This window comes from Galeopterus variegatus, unplaced genomic scaffold (assembly GCF_000696425.1).
Source record: "Galeopterus variegatus unplaced genomic scaffold, G_variegatus-3.0.2 Scaffold5630, whole genome shotgun sequence".
Classification (NCBI taxonomy): Eukaryota; Metazoa; Chordata; class Mammalia; order Dermoptera; family Cynocephalidae; genus Galeopterus; species Galeopterus variegatus.
The window spans coordinates 134,571-150,467 of record NW_007731741.1 but is presented as its reverse complement, the minus strand read 5'-3'; positions in this window follow the sequence as shown (position 1 = coordinate 150,467).

Below are 15,897 nucleotides of genomic sequence, written 5' to 3'. Positions count from 1 at the left end.
AAAAAAAAAAAAAAAAAAAAAGACAAGAAATGGTCATTCCCATTATGCAGGTCAGGGAACTAGAGACCCAGGGAGGCGAGGTGCTTGTTCTCAGCTCACAGCAAAGCCAACCCCTGAGACTTGAATCCTAGCCCTCTGGCTCCCTTCCTGTACTTGCTGAACTTCTCAGATGGTCACTGAGGCCCAGCTTCTCCTTTGCTCCCTCTCTTGACCACTTATATTGACTGGATGCCTGGCCTAAGAGCTCATGGTGCAGTCTGGGGCCTTGAAAGAGTGAGAATGAGAAATAACAGACCTACGGCCTCAGTGGGACAGACAACAGGGAGTGGTGTGGACTGTGCTGGGCTGGGGCATATTTACCTAGTCTCACCTGGGCAGCTGCTGTTTAGTACCTGCCAATTAGGGCAATGTGGGCCCAGAGCTTCTGGTTCTTCAGGAGAAGCTGGAAATCTGAACCAGTGGAAATCTGAATTTTTCTGAAAGTTTGTGAATTACACTGAAAAAAAAATAAGAAGGCTGCACAAAGCAAACGAAAGACATCTGTGGGGCAAATCTGGGCTTGAGGTTGCTATTTTAACATTTTAAAAAAATCCTCTGATTTAAAGAAAGCTGAAAGGATGTCTTGCCCACGATTCTTTACCATGCTAGAATCCCCTCCACATCATCTCTGAGATAAAGTTCGTCAGCCTCTAATTGAATCCCTGCCCCCGCCAGTCATGATAAGGGGCTCAAATGTCATCAAAATTCACAGCGTTACTTGTTCTTTATTATCATAAACCCCAAATCTAGCACTCGGGAGCTTTCACCCTTTGGTATCTTTTTGGGGAAACTGAACACGTCAACCTCATCTTCCAAGGACTGACAGTCCTTGCTTGGCACAGACTCTAGAGCCAGCCTGCCTAGGTCTGCCTCCCAGCAACACTGCTCAATAGCTGTATCACCTTGGGCATGTTACTTGAACTCTCTGTGCCTCAGTTTCCTTAGTTCTAAAATGGGAATGATATTGGATGAGGGTTCAGCGAGCCGATATATAGAAAGTCCTTAGTTAAGGCAATAGAAGTGTTGGTTATTATTTTCCTCTTTCCCAAGTTAAGCTTTTCAAATGCTTTCAACTGCTCTCTACACTCCATGATTTCTAGGGCTTTCTACATTCTGCTTACTCTGTTTGGAGGGTGAGCCCACGTGGCCCATGATCCCTGCCTCCTGGTTCACACCATTGCATAATCCCCTCCCCTTGAGTGTGGGCAGGGCTTATGAAAGGCTTTTGACCAATAGGACATGGCAAACGTGACAGGATGTATGGATTATGTGAATGTGAACGTGTGCTGTTCCAGGAGGCTGCGATGCCCTTCTTGGGAAGAGACGCTCTTTCCTGGCTTTGAAGAAGTTGCCACACAGGGTTGCCTATAGAGATAATCACGTTGCATGGGACTGAGGGTGGATTCCAGCCCACAGCCAGCAAGAAACCAGGAGCCAAATGTTGCCAACAATCATGTGAGTGAGGAAATAGATCGTTCCTCAGAGTCCGGGATAAAACTGCAGCTCCTGCCGACATCTTGATTTCAGCCTCGTGGAAGACCCAGTTAAACCATGCCTGGACTCCTGACCACAGAAACCATGAGATAATAAATGTGTGTTGTAAGCTGCTGTGTGGCAATATTGTCATGCAGCAACAGATAAGGAATACAGCCAACTAACCATAGTGGTCACACTCCCCTATCCACACAATTTTGGAAACTCTCTAATATGTCAGTGGCCTACTTAAACCAGGAGTTCTGGAATAGAGCAGCAGATTGCAACAGGCACCATTTGCATGCTGCATGAGGGATGGCCACAGGAAGTTGTTACTGATTTTCTAATTGGCAAAAGAGAACAAATGCATACAGTTGCTCTTGTGCAAATCAGTGCAGAGCTTGAGTTCCTACTGTGTGCAAAGCACTGGATGGATCTCGTGAGGCAGAGGAGCCGTCTCTCACCTTTGCGTTTCCCTCCGAGATGGACACACTCTCAGGCTCAGGGTGCAAACACCTGGTACAGGGGATCCCTACAGCTTATCTGTTCTCCTTTTCTCTTACCTCTTTCTGTTACTTTTCTCCATCAAAGAGGAGGCAGAAAAAAGAAAAATACACAGGTGAACTGATATGGTCTGTTATAGCTGGAGGGGATGCGAGGGACCATCAGTGAAGCTCTGTGTCCTGGAGGGTCACTCTGAGACTCCATGGCCGTACGTGGCAGAGCCAGGGTTACAATCTTGTCTTCTGATACTCGGCACAGTGCTCTCTTCTCAAATCAAAACCTGCCATATTTTCCTTGTCAGCACTAAGAGATTGACACTGTGGCTCCAGGTGGAGTCTTGGTGCTACATATAATTACACGGTTGTTTTTTCTTGTAGTTTTTAGGTAAATGAACTCCCTCTTCCGAACCTTGGTCTCCTCCTCTATAAAATGGGATAGTAATGCCTACTCTATCGGGAGACCTGGAAGGCTGATGGGGTAATATATGTAAAGTGCATGGCTCCAAGCGAGTGGCAGAGAAGTGCTTGGCTTGTTCCCGTTAATGTGTTCTTACGTGAGGATTTAAAATTGTCATGCATCCCACTGTGCACCCAATTGTTGGGAAAACATTTATTGAGCAACTAAGTGGGCCTGACATTTCCCTGTGGGTATTTTCCCAGATTAAAATGACTTAGCAGAACCCTCTCCTCCTCGAAGTCTTTGATCACCCTAACTACAGGAGCTCCTAAATGCTCTGCCTCCCACCAATAACTCTGTTTTATTATCTTCATGGCACTTATGACCCAATGAAATTGTTTCTCTGTTTCCATGTCTACAGTCTGTCTCCCCCATGCAAATACAAGCTCTCTATGCTCTAAGAACAGGGACTGTGTCTGTCTTGTCTGCTGCTGTGTCCCAGGACCCAGAACAGGGTCAGGCCCATGTAGGTGCTCAATAAATAAGGGTTGAGTGGATGACAGACCTGCCTTGCTTTTGCCTATGAGACTTGGCCTGAAGAAAAAGAGGAAGAAATCCAAGTAACTCAAACTACTTCAAAGAAGGAAAAAACACAGCATCCTAGCATAGCAAAATGCACTCCCATTTCCTTTTCGAATGCTTTGTATGTTCTGAGCAGTGCTGAGCCCTTAACACGAGGTATCTCATTTAATTTTCACATTGGTCTTATGAGGTATGTGCTCTTAGTGCCTCTAATTTATACACGAGAAAGCTGAGGTTCAGAGAAGTGAAATCTTTTGCACAAGAGCACACAGCAAGAAGCAGACTTAGGGTTTGGAATGCAGGCCTGTCTGCCTCCAGGGCTGAACTGCTCCACATTGCAAAAGCTGATGCCCTTATCTTTAGGAAATACATACTGAAATATTTAGGGGTAAAGGCACAACATGTCTGTAACTTACCCTTAAACAGAGGAGAGAGAAAGAGAGAATGTAGTAATATGTCAACATTTGGGGAATCTGGGCAAAAGGTATCTAGTAATTCTTTGAACTGTTCTTGGAACTTTTCTGTAAGTCTGAGTTATGTCAAAATAAACATATTTTAAAAAGCTAATGGTGGGAAGAAGATGCAACTCTTGTCATGGGGGGAAGGTCACAGATTCTGCTTAGCTAGAATAAAGGAAGGAGAGAGGGTACACTGGGGCAGACTCCCAGGGCTGGAAGACCAGGCTGAGCAGTCAGGCTTAATCAGGGATGCAGTGAGCAAGACACTCTGCCTGCATTTAACCCAATCTGCCCACCCTTGAGCATCCCTGAAGGTGCCAACTTCTAAACCCAGCCTGCTTATTCCAATAGGTGGGCCTACGCCATGCTTTGGGAGAGCATCCTTCCCTCACAGTGTGGTTTCCTCTCTGGAGGCCCATGCAGCACACCACCCTCTCCATCTCAGGACAGGAGACAGCATGGGAGTGCTGGGGCTTCATGTCACATAATTGTCTCCTGGGGAAGTGGAAGCAAAGACCCTCTACACATTTCAGAAAATGCATAGAGAAGGTAATTAACTCATCCAGTGTCACACAGCGGGTAGAATTGGACTAGAATACCAGAAGAAATTCTTATTTCTTTTTACCACCGTCTTTCTACTCCTATAGGTCTCATAGTTAAGCCTTGAGTCCTGGTTCCTTCCCTTGAAATACAGACACTGTCTTTCCACTGTTTTCTGAAGTAGCTGTCCATGGGGGAAGGTTTTGCATATCCATCCAAACACATGGGCTTCGGAGTCAGACCTTGGACACATCACTTCCTACCAGATGACCTTGGGCAAGTGACTTAATCTCCCTGAGCATCGGTTTTCTCATCCAGAAAATAAGGATGATGATGTCTACCTTGTTGAGTTGTAAAAATTCATTATTTCCAAATATATTTATTGAGCCCTGATCTAGGAATGAACAAGACAGATGAGGGCCCTTCCCTGTCACTTCTATCCTAGTTGGCAAAGACAATTAATAAACATAGAAACACACAGATAAGATTTTTTCAGACAGCGATAAGTCTGGAAAAGAAAATAAATTTGAAAAACGGGATGACAGGAGGCACATGTGACTGGGGATGGCTGTGCACCTCAGCTGGGACAGACCCCTCTGAGGGAGTGACATCTGAGCTGGAAGCTGAAGAGTGAGAAGGAGCTGCCGACCTGCAGAGGCAGAGCGAGGACTCAGGGCAGTCCTGGAGCTGAGACTGAGCGTGGCTTGGTCAAAGGATGACAAGGAGGCCATTGTGCTGAGACATGAGGGTGAGTGGGGGAGATCAGGGCAGCCCCAGCAGGGGCTGCATCATGCTGGGTCTCGAAGGGTGAGGCATTTAGAATTTATTTTAAATACATAAGGGATCCAGCATAGAGTTTTGAGTAGGAGAGTAATAGGATCTGATTTTTTTTTCTTGAAATCATATAATATATGTAATATTATTAATGCAGGACGTGGCACATGGTAGATGTTTAATAAAGGACAGCTTTATTATTGTTTATCATTCCTAGGCATCGCCACTACTCATTACAGACTTCCAGAAGGTGGGTGGCCCATGCATAGCTTCCTTCCAGAGGCGGCGCACCTGGACGCACCTGACCAGGAAAGGGGGAGAGGAGCCGAGTATCTCCTGACCACTCTGACTTCCTCCCTGCTCCTTGCCCTCCTTACCCCCCACCCCAGCAAGCCAGATGCCAGCCACCTCTGCCAGGCCAAGGGGCAGCAGGGGTAGAATCGCTGGGCCCCCTCCAACTGGCTTCAGCTCCAGGCCTCCAAGCCACCTTCACGGTGCTGTAACAATGCAAAGCATTCCAGCCATTTTAATTACTGGGCGTTGCATAAGCCAGCAACCAGTTCATACAAAGGAACAACAGACAAAAAATGATTTTTCAACATGCCTTCAGTCTCTGTCCCTTTCTCCCCTCAAATCAGTCTCCAATCACTGGCTCCAGGCCTTGAAAAGCACTCCAGGTATGTGCGATCTCTTTTCCGAGTTTGTCGATGTGACATCAAGGTCTTTTTTCTCCAAACATGTGAGGTGGAAGCAGTTGCAGCTACTTGAAGCATTTTGGAAAGTAACTGGTCATATTCCTACTTGACATGCTAAGACTATCATAGGGCTCCATATTAGATACACTGAGAACTTTGTTATAAAACAGAGTTCAGTGTGTAGTGAGTCTGTCTGGGCACCAAGTCAGGAGGCTTTTAGTTTCTGAAATTCTAAAATGACTTCACTATAAGGTACTCCTAAGGAGTGAACCCCAAACACAATATTCCAGCAATGCTTCAGTGTGGAGAATCACTTAAAAGTTTGTTATGTAATTAGGAGAGCCTCCATGTTTCCTAACTCTGATTGTTCAGGAGCCTTTGTATTCTTTCTTAATTAAACCTAATCTAACAGTTTATTGAGGACCTGCTGCCTATCAGGCATTGTGCTAAGTGCTCAGAAGAGAAAACTTAATTAGCGCTTGTCAGTTTCTTTCTAAAGAGGAAAGATGACACAGGAACTGACAAACTCAGTACAGTGAGATGAATTTCAAGTCTAATCATCTCAGATGGGTGGCACCCAGCTTGGGTGGGAGGAAAGGCTACTTCTAGATTGTCTTCATAATAACTTGGCAGTGGCCACTCATCGATTGCTGACTCTGTGCGAGGCACTCTGCTAAATCCTTCCCGTGCGTCATCTCATTTATTCCTTACGCCTCTGTTAGGTAGGCATTATTGCTTTCCCCTTATTACAGATGAGGAAATTGAGGCACAGGAATGTTAAGTTACTTGTCCGAGGTCATACAGAAAATGTCAGTGATGTGCTGGCAAATATTCAACAACTAGCTGTTCAGGACCAAAAGCTCCGATCTGTTGCATTTGCCAATTTCTGTGTTGTAAATACTCCCAATGTTGCCAATTTTAAGTTACCAATGTCATGTCACTGAATGCAAAGTTGGGAAGAATGTGCAGTAGCACATCATTGTGCAATATTTCCACCACGCAGATACAACAGATGGGAATAACCTCACCAGCACAGATAAGAATGCACTGTAATAAAATAATTCAGAAACGATGAGTTTTAAGTGTTTATTACACTTGTTTTTTATATAATTTATTTAATTATAACTTTCTATGATTGAAGTTTTAATAATGGCTGTGTTTAACAACTGACTTGCAAAATTCCTGAAAATGCAACAATCAGCATGAGCTGGCTCCAGCACACTAGTGGGGGATCCAGAACCTGGCTTTTTACCACCCCAGGCAAGTAAGAGTAGCCAGGTGAAAGGAGAAAAGGCAATTGGGGTCAAGGGAACAGTATGTGTGAAGACCTAACACATGAATATGAGACAAAAGAAAAACAACATTTAGTGTTGAGAAATGTTTTTAACTGATCACCAGAGTGCAGAGAGATGGTGACAGCACAGGATTGGACGCTAAATGTTGAAATCTGGCTCCATCGCTTATTACTGTGTGACCTTGGCCAGGTTACTGAACCTCTCTGTGCCTGAGCTTTCTTTTCTATAAAATGGGTGTCACAGAGTTGTGAGAATTAAATCCCTTTGTATCTGTAAAGTACGTAGAACAGGACCTGGCACACAATCAATGTCTAGTAAATGTTAGTTATTTATTATTTGATGTTTGCTCTAACTGCTTCTGTGAGTTAGATGTCATCCTCATTTTATAGAGAATAAACATACACTTAGAGATTAATTTAGTAGATGCAAGAATTGGGACTCAAACCGATGTTTTGATTCTAACTTCTGTGCTTATCCCAAGGGCTGGAAAACACACTGACGTGATAGAGTGTTGTCCAGGAAAACCTGCTGACAAACTCAATACCCTACCAAGTGTCTCTTCTGATAGGGCCATAACTGATCCATGTTTTCACACACCTTGACTGGTGGGTACAAGGCATTCAGGGAAGGAAGACCCATCTGGGACAGAAACTGGGCGTCTGCCTCCTGCATCCCTTGATATTTTCTGCATATTCACCTTTTCCATGGAGAGGCGGGGAGCACAGTGTCTAAGAGCCTGGGCTCTTGGGTTAGATGCTCTGGCTTCAAACCCCAGCACCGCAGCAGCCTGGCCGTGTAATCTTGAGCTAGTTACATAGTCTCTCTGTACCTTAGTTTTCATAGCTGATAAAAAGAAAGGGTGGTGATAATTCCATCGACCTCACAGCCTTCTCTATAAGAATTAGCATGAATTAATATATTCAAAACACCTAGAAGAATGCCTGGAACCCAGCGGGAATTCTATAAGAATTATCTATAACTGTCAAATTTTTGTTTTCTCTTCCTCCTCCTTTCCCTTCAGCCTCTCCTTCTCTGGGTATTACTTACATAATCAAAGGGGATACAGAAATATGCTCCTCCTTATAAACACAGATCATTAAACTATAGGCTACTTGAGGGCAGGGGCTGGTCTCATTCATCTTTATACCCTTAGGGCCAGACCCTAGTACACACAGGTTCCCATGAGGATGCACTATCTGCCAGGCACTGCACCACATGCTTTATTCACCATATGGTCTTTGATCCTCATGAAAGTGCTAGGAGGTATGAAATTCTCTTCCATTTTACTGTGAGGCATCTGAGGCTCAGAGAGGTTAAGAAACTTGTTCAAGTTTGCAGTGAAAAAGGATTAAAATCCAGGTTTACTGACATCACAGGTATCGGTTTCTAAACCCCTTGTCAGGCTGCCTTCCAGAATATTCCACTGAGACATTTTGAGAGATTATTAAATCCAACCCCATGGTTTTACATTTGAAGAAAGGGGGTTCACTGATTTACTAAGGTCACACAGCTATCGCATGTGGCAGAACTAGGACAGAAACCTGGTATATCGCTTCAATCTCATGTTTGAAATTTCAAAAGGAAACACGAAGCCATATTCAATAGCTGTTAAAGTGTACTGATCAGTATGCCAGCAGCTTGCCTCTGGGTTCTGGGCCTTTTCTTTTCTTTGTAATACAAATGTAATTTTCCTGTGGCATCTATTCAGATTCTGAGTAAGGAAGGGCACACCCATACCCTCAGAAATTGCCTGCCGAGTCATTTCTCCTGCCTTCTTTCCCTGCAAATCAGAAAAAACAAGAGATGCATCTCACTTGTCTGTTGATAAAGCTCCCTTTGTGGCCTCAGGGGTAGGTACTATGTCTCTCTCTGCTTGGTTGCATCACGAGCTCTGAGAACTCAACAAGAACCAAAAAGACAAAGAGGAAATCACCAGCACTTCAAATGCCCCGATTTACCCACAGGCATATATTCACAGGCATAGTAACGTTGCAGTTTCCAGAAAGAGAGCTGGTTTGGAAAGAGACTTCTGGATCTGAATCACAGCTCTGCCACTTCCTTGCTTGTAAGAAATTGGACATGCAATTTAACTTCTTTGAGCCTCAGTTTTCTTAACTATAAAATAGGCATAAAATAATATCTATTATTTAGGGTTGTGAGGATGAGAGGAAATGCTATATTAAAACTGCCTTATACGTAGTAGGTGTTCAACTAATGCAAGTTACCTTCTCTGTTTCTTGTCTTAGAAATCTTTTCCAGCTTATCATCCCAAGGTTGACAGAAGTTACAGGGAAAGGAAATAATTACTGAATAGCTCTCATGTACCCAGCAGTGAATTAGAGAAACCTGGAGTGATAGAAAGATGACAAGGTACTAAGGAACCTGATTCCTTGTCTTGCTTCTGCCAATAATCCTGTGTTCACCTCTCTGGGCCTGTTTCTGTGTCTATAAAATGAGGGGGTTGGCCGTGGTGACCCACAATTCTCTCCTAGCTCTGACCTTGTGTCTTACCACAGTATGGGTTCCCAACACCTCCTTGCTCCCCAGTTGCATGACCCAGCTCTGTGATCTCATAGCACACTTGACCACCACATTGTAGTCCTTACCGCCAACCAATGTTTTCCGGTTTTTCTCTTTTACTAGACTGGAAACTCCTTGGGGGCAAGTCTATGCCTTGTTCAGTGTTACATTCCCAATGCCTAGCATGTAATAGACACTGTCAATGTTTGGCAAATATTTGAAGGTAGGAGGGAAAGAATATAAACCTGTCCCTTTCCTCCGAAGAGTTGATAATCACACCGTGACACACAAGCTGTGAGGCCAACAGAGAACATCACTGGAGCAGTCATGATAAAGGGTGCACCCACAACTTGGAAATAGGCCATCTGACTTCTGGGCATTAAAGCCATAAATTCACACACCATGCACATGCTTAGCCATCTGTGGTAGTAAATTAAGACATGATAGAGTGGAGTGAAAAGCCTGGGAATACCCAGAACCCAAACTAGTTGACTTAGGGGTAATCATTAGCTGATGACTATAATCTAAAATATAGAAACCAGTGAATGACAATATTCCCAGTGCAGAAAAAAATCTGGGAAAAAGAGGAGTGACCATTATGGAGCAGAGACCAGAGAAGACCAAAAAGCCCAAAGATGGCTTTGTGTATCCAGCCGTGTCAGTGTCCAGTGAGAGAGACTTTTGCCAGTGGGTTTGAGCATGGCCACTCCCTTGGCAAAGTCTTTGCTTCCATAAAAAGGAAAATTCCAAAGTATCTCAGCCAGAAGACCCTTATGATGACCTCAATGCCCGTGTTTTGACTCCATGAACACCAAAGCATTCTTCTGTTGAGAAACCGGCTCTGCATAAAGCTCTCAGAAGGAAAATATGGGAGTCACGATGGCAAGAGTTCTCTAGCTTATGTGACAATGAAATATCTCATGGGAAGCAAGGACAATGGAACTGTGTTTGGTTTGCTGGTCTCTTACCAATCAGCTGTGTCCCTGAGCCTGATCCACTTTGGGAGCTTAATCTGGTTGAGTTTCTGAACCCAAGAAGCTGGATTCCAGAACAGTTGCAGTGAATTTATGAAGATGACACTCTGAATCTCACTCCCCACACTTTTTCCTGCCATTCATTCATTCGTTTACTCTCTTTCTCTCTCTCTTTTTTTTTCTGGCATCTGGCTGGTAAGGGGATTCAAACCCTTTACCTTGGTGTTATCAACACCACACTCTAACCAAGAGAGCTAACCAGCCAGGCCAGTTTACTCTTTTAATATTTGTTAGGTGTTTGCTATGTGCAATGCTGTGCTAGCCATCAGAGAAGCACCTAGGTTTGCTTGTTGCCCAAAGGAGAATCAGACACATCAAGCACTAGGGTCAACAGAGTGTGCGAGGTGCCCGGATGGAGGTCTGGGGGATCTAGAGCAGGTGGGAGGGGGGCGAGGGAGGTAGAGGCATAAGAGGGGAGGGTCAATTCTGCTGGGGCAGAGGGAGAGTCAGGAAAATATTCCAGGCGTGGTGACTCTAGCTGAATGCTGAAAGATGAATATGTGAGTCTTGGCAGATGGGGTGGAGGAGGGTGGGAAATATATTGGTGGAAGGTGAATTCCAGGCAAAGGGTACATTGTGAATGAGGCTCAGAGGCAGGAAACTGATAATAAAAAGGGTTGGAAGATGGGAATGAGGGCAGCGTAGGTTTGGAGAGATAAGCAAGGACAGGGCCTGCTGTTGCATAACTGCAGGGGCAGCAGCACATCGTATTCTGTGTGAATGGTGCCTCCTCCAGCTGTGCACTGTGAGGCCCTGGGAAAAGCCAGATCACAGAGGGCCTTGCATGTCTTTGGAGTTTAAGACTTTGTTCAGAAAGCCGTAGAGAATGAGTGAATCATTTTAAGCAAAGGACAGCATGATTTCAGATTTATAGTTGAAAAAATTTACAGGAGCAGCAGAGCAAAAGTTGAAGTTGACAGGGAAGGACTCTGGGCAGGGGTGTCAATTATGTGACTACTGAAATTGTGGGGAAAGAATCTACGGGGCCCTGACCCAAGGCAGACATGGTAAGAATGGGGAGAAAGGGATGGTTAGAAGAGATGTGTGGCATCAGAAGCTACAGGACGTGATGAGCGATGGTGCCATCTGAGGGAACAAGCAACCTGGAGGGGACTGAGGGTAGAAGACAATGACTTTTGGACACTGAAAGTCTGAGGAGGCCATGGGACTTCCAGGTGAAATTATCCAGGAGGAAGTTGGATGTAAAGGACTGGAGGTCAGAGGGTACTATTGCTGGAGATGGCCTTCCCAGTGCACATAGCATAGCGGCAGGTAGAGACCACGGGTGTGGACGGGGTCAGCCAGGGAGAGTGCAGAGGCTGAAGGGAAGGGAAGGGAGCCAAGGGCAGAAAACTGAGAAGCACCTACATTTTACAGTCAGGAAGAACCCGAAGAGTCTGCCAGGAAGACTGAGAAGGTTTAGTTGGAGAGGTAGAAAGTGAAAGCCCAGAGAGAGTGGCGTCTCAGCAGCCAAGTTTAAAGAAGGATGCAATCAATGGAGTTAAACGCCCTTTGGACTGTCCCCATAGCACAGGACAAGACCTTATCAGTTCCAGCAGGTTCTGCTGAAGAGAGCTCAAGTGCCTTGCAGAAAGGAGATCTCCAGCCCAGGCTGACAGGAGACCGACCATATGTCCAGCCCATTCCCTCCCAAGCCACGAGAGCGCCTGGCCGAGGCACTCCTGTGCATCCTCCGCATGAAGCTGAGCAGGCAGCCTTCAAAGAAACCACAAAGGAGCTACTCATTTCTAAAGGAAAAACACATGCACTCCACAGGCATAAGGAAGACATTAAAACAGGGCTGAGTAGAGATTCTTCTTCCTCTATTTCATATTACCCTTCACAGGAATAATTGACTGCCTGGGTATACTCATATGGTCATTAAAAAAAAAAAACCCAAAAACCCAAAACAAGAGCTGGAATATTTAACTCTGCTTCCCATCTCCAACCACCCCAGAAAACATAGGACACGAAATGTCTCTATTGCACACATGTGTTTTCTGGCTTAAAATCCCTGAAAGTATCTCCCTGTGGAAAGAAATGTGAAAACCCCAGGATTCACGTGAACGGCAGCCAGAGGCTCTTACTGAGGGGTCTTCACTTTGCTGGCAGGGCTGGGGGAGAGCTGGAGGAAGAGACGCCCCACAATTTTATTGCCATGAAATTAGCTCCAGATGGAAGTGAGGGAAGGTGTTTACACCCTGCTGGTGCCAGACACAGAGAGAACCCGAGGTACCTACATCTTAGGTTCATAATTGCCCAATCCTGGGCAGCAACCCCGCTGAGGGTCTGGCCAGGGCTCATGGTGATGGGTGGACCAGGCTGTCTGTTGCTTGGAAAAGGCTATTTCGAATATAATGACTTTCACATGGACTGCGGGCTTGGGGGAAGGCACTGTGGCTGGGGTCTGGAGGGGAAGGGGAGAGAAGCAGAGACACTTCCCTATGAGGCAGCAGAAATCACACGTCCCGTCAGCACCTTCTCCAGGTGGAATTTCCAGAGCCCAGCTCTGCCTTGGTGTTGATGCCTATGGCATCCTCTGCGGTGTTCCCAGATCTCCCCATGGCCCCCAAACCAATGATTCACAAGTATATCGCTTCCTGAGACGGCGTCTCCCCTTTGGGTGGACTTGTGGCCAGCTCAGGGCTGGAGGAACTCTGTGGACCCAGACGGGATGTTGACTGAGAACTTTGTGGCCATTGCAGACGGGAGGGGTTAGCTTCACCCACTCAAAGGCACCCCCACCCCACTGACGAGTGAGGAATTGTGCTTCTCCCGCCTTCTCAGAGAGACTGGCGGAGGCTGCAGACTGTGAATGGGTGTTCTCTGGCTTATAGCGCCCCCTAGCACTGGCCAGAGGGATAGGGCTTGGTGAGCTTTCGGAAGAGCTACCACCTGCCTGTCTAATACTGCAACGGGTGGGAGTGCGCGATCATTCGCCCATTCAACCAACGCTTACTGAACTCTTTGTTACCAACAGTCGATCCCCGTCCTCAAGGGTTGTGCAGTTCAGGAAAGGAAACATGTGGGTAAACAATCACATTAGAGTCAGCTAAGTCTTGTAAAAGAAGGAAACACTGAGTGCTGTGATGATTCATAGGCGAGAAATCAAAGAAGGCTTCCTGGAGGAGGCGACATCTAACCTGAGATTTGAAGGATGAAGGAGTTCAATGCATTTTGAAAATTTTTTTTTAAAAAGTGACAAAAAGGACGAGCTTCCTGATCTTTCAGTGTTTACAATCCAAGAGGTAAACATGACCAAGTAACTGTAATGGACACTACCAGAAATAAGACCTTCAGTCTCTCCTCTGCCTTTGCCATCACAATCTTCTCTGAAATTCTTTGTTTTCAGCCTCGAGTCTTGGAGGAGAGAGCAGAAGAGGAGCTCAATAAGTGCTGATCAAGAGACTGATGGATGTTTTTCAGTACTGGGCATATTCTCTTTGTGTCAAACATGTTTAAAAGGCAAGATCTATCTTCCCTTCAGAAACATCCACCTTTTCCCAGAGACGTCCCCCTGGAAGCTGAGGCTTTTTGAGTTGAGAGGGATCTTGGAGATCATTAAGTTCTATCTTTCATCCAATAAACTGGAAATTGCGGCCTGGATAGGTGAAGTGACTTGTCTAAGGCAGGCTCACAACTATTCTGCAGCAACACTGGAAACAAATCTCAGGTATTTTGATTTTTTTCACTCTGGCCTCTTTTTGTCCTTCCAGAAAGAAAGTTTTCATGCATCTCTTTGTAGCGATATGTTTGGAATGTTTTAAAAAGGTATTAGATAGTAATTTAGAAAAGGAAAAAATAATGACACAAGAGATAAACCTTGCAAGGGTACAAAGCTACATTTGTTCTGATTGGCTAAGAGGGTGATTGTTATCATAATAGAGAACTATTTAATCGATATAGGTAGAAGCTCTCCGGGGGCTGGACACAGTACAAGGAAACTCTGAAACACTTCTGTCTACAGATCTGGAAAGCAGATCCAGGATCTGTGAATGGCCGGGGTTTCCAAGGCAGAGTGCAAGCATTAGGTCACGAGCTACAGCTGAGAGGACTGAGCCCCACAGACCTGATGAAGAGAGCAATCGGTGGCCGCAACATAATCTCAGCTCTGCCACTAGCTGACTGTGAGACTGTGGGCAAGTTCCTTCACCTGTCTGAACCTTGCTTTTCCCACCTATAAGATGAGGGTGGGTAGACTCTGATGTCCTTTTTATGACCTGTCAAAGGTCTTTGAAAACCCTTCCTATAGATTCTAGCATCCCATAACTTGATAAAAAGGGAGTGGACATGGACTCACCTTTCCTAAAAAAGTTCCAGAGAAGGGAATATCAGGTCAGCCTGGTAGGTTTGAGAACAGGCCAGATAGATGTTGAAACTTCTTCAGTTCGTCTCAGATTCATAAACCTATCATTTTTCTTGGCTGTCAAGAAAAAGAGGGAGACCTGGGATCTTCATTCTTACCATTAGCCCCAGGTCCACCCCATCTAACTTATTAAGTGGATGTGCAAAAGCAATTCTTACATATTATTAGGCTCATGGAGACCATGGTATCCAGACTGATGGCTGCAAGGTCTGCCTTCTGGAGGGGCTGCCCCAGCAGGAAGGCTCCCCTACACAAGGATTCATGGCATTTACACTTTTTCTTCCTCAGGGTGAGGACTGAGCTGATCTCACATGGGTAGACAGAGCAGAGCATAGGGAGGAATTCCCATCTGGAAGGCTCTTGGGGTTTAGCCGAACTCCAAAGACGCTGCGTGGACCAGCTTAGGACAGGGAGCGAGAGGAAATAAACCAAAAGGCAATTGCATTACCTTTCAGCTGGAAAAACAATCAGATTACGCCTGCACTTACATAATTAAGTAGCTTCTGGAATCAAATGCTTCAGATGCTTTCTATAAGGAACCTGCTGCTTGAGGTTCAACAGAACTTATCTGCCCGATACTCATATTCCAGGCAAGACCTTCCCTTGGAGAAAATATTGGCACTTTGAACAAAAATGTAACATGAAAAGCAGAGAAGAGAGGGCCTCTATCATGTAAGATGCTTATGCAAAGTGGATTTGGTTTGGAAAGTCTTGTAAAACTTTCCACATGACTGGCACTGTGTGGGGATAAGCAAATCTTTTAAATCCCACCAACTATGTCCTCATTCAACCTGGATTCTTGAAGTGGCCTCCGGGGTGCCCGCTGCTCAGGACTGAAAGGGTGGTTGGCCATACCCACACTCAAGGCTCCTGGGACCCTGTTTTGTTTCATGGAGGGTTAAAAAGCAATGTAGCCAAATATCCCAGGTCTTAAAGTATTTCTATATGGTTGGGGGAATAATGCAACCATATCCCATGAGACGATGAACACAGTGCTGGCAACATGCGGGAGGGAACCCCCTCTATGGGTTAGGCTATGGTTACGTTAAGGTGGAGAGGGTCTTAAAAGTTGGGTGCGGGACAAGACAGAAAGATGGGAAACTGGTTTTCCTTCTGTATGGCTAAAATGTATAAAGGGGAAAAAGGAGTTTTTTTTTTTTTTTTGTCTTTTTCCGTGTCCGGCAATGGATCGCAACCCTCAGTGTCGCCCCCGCACCGGAC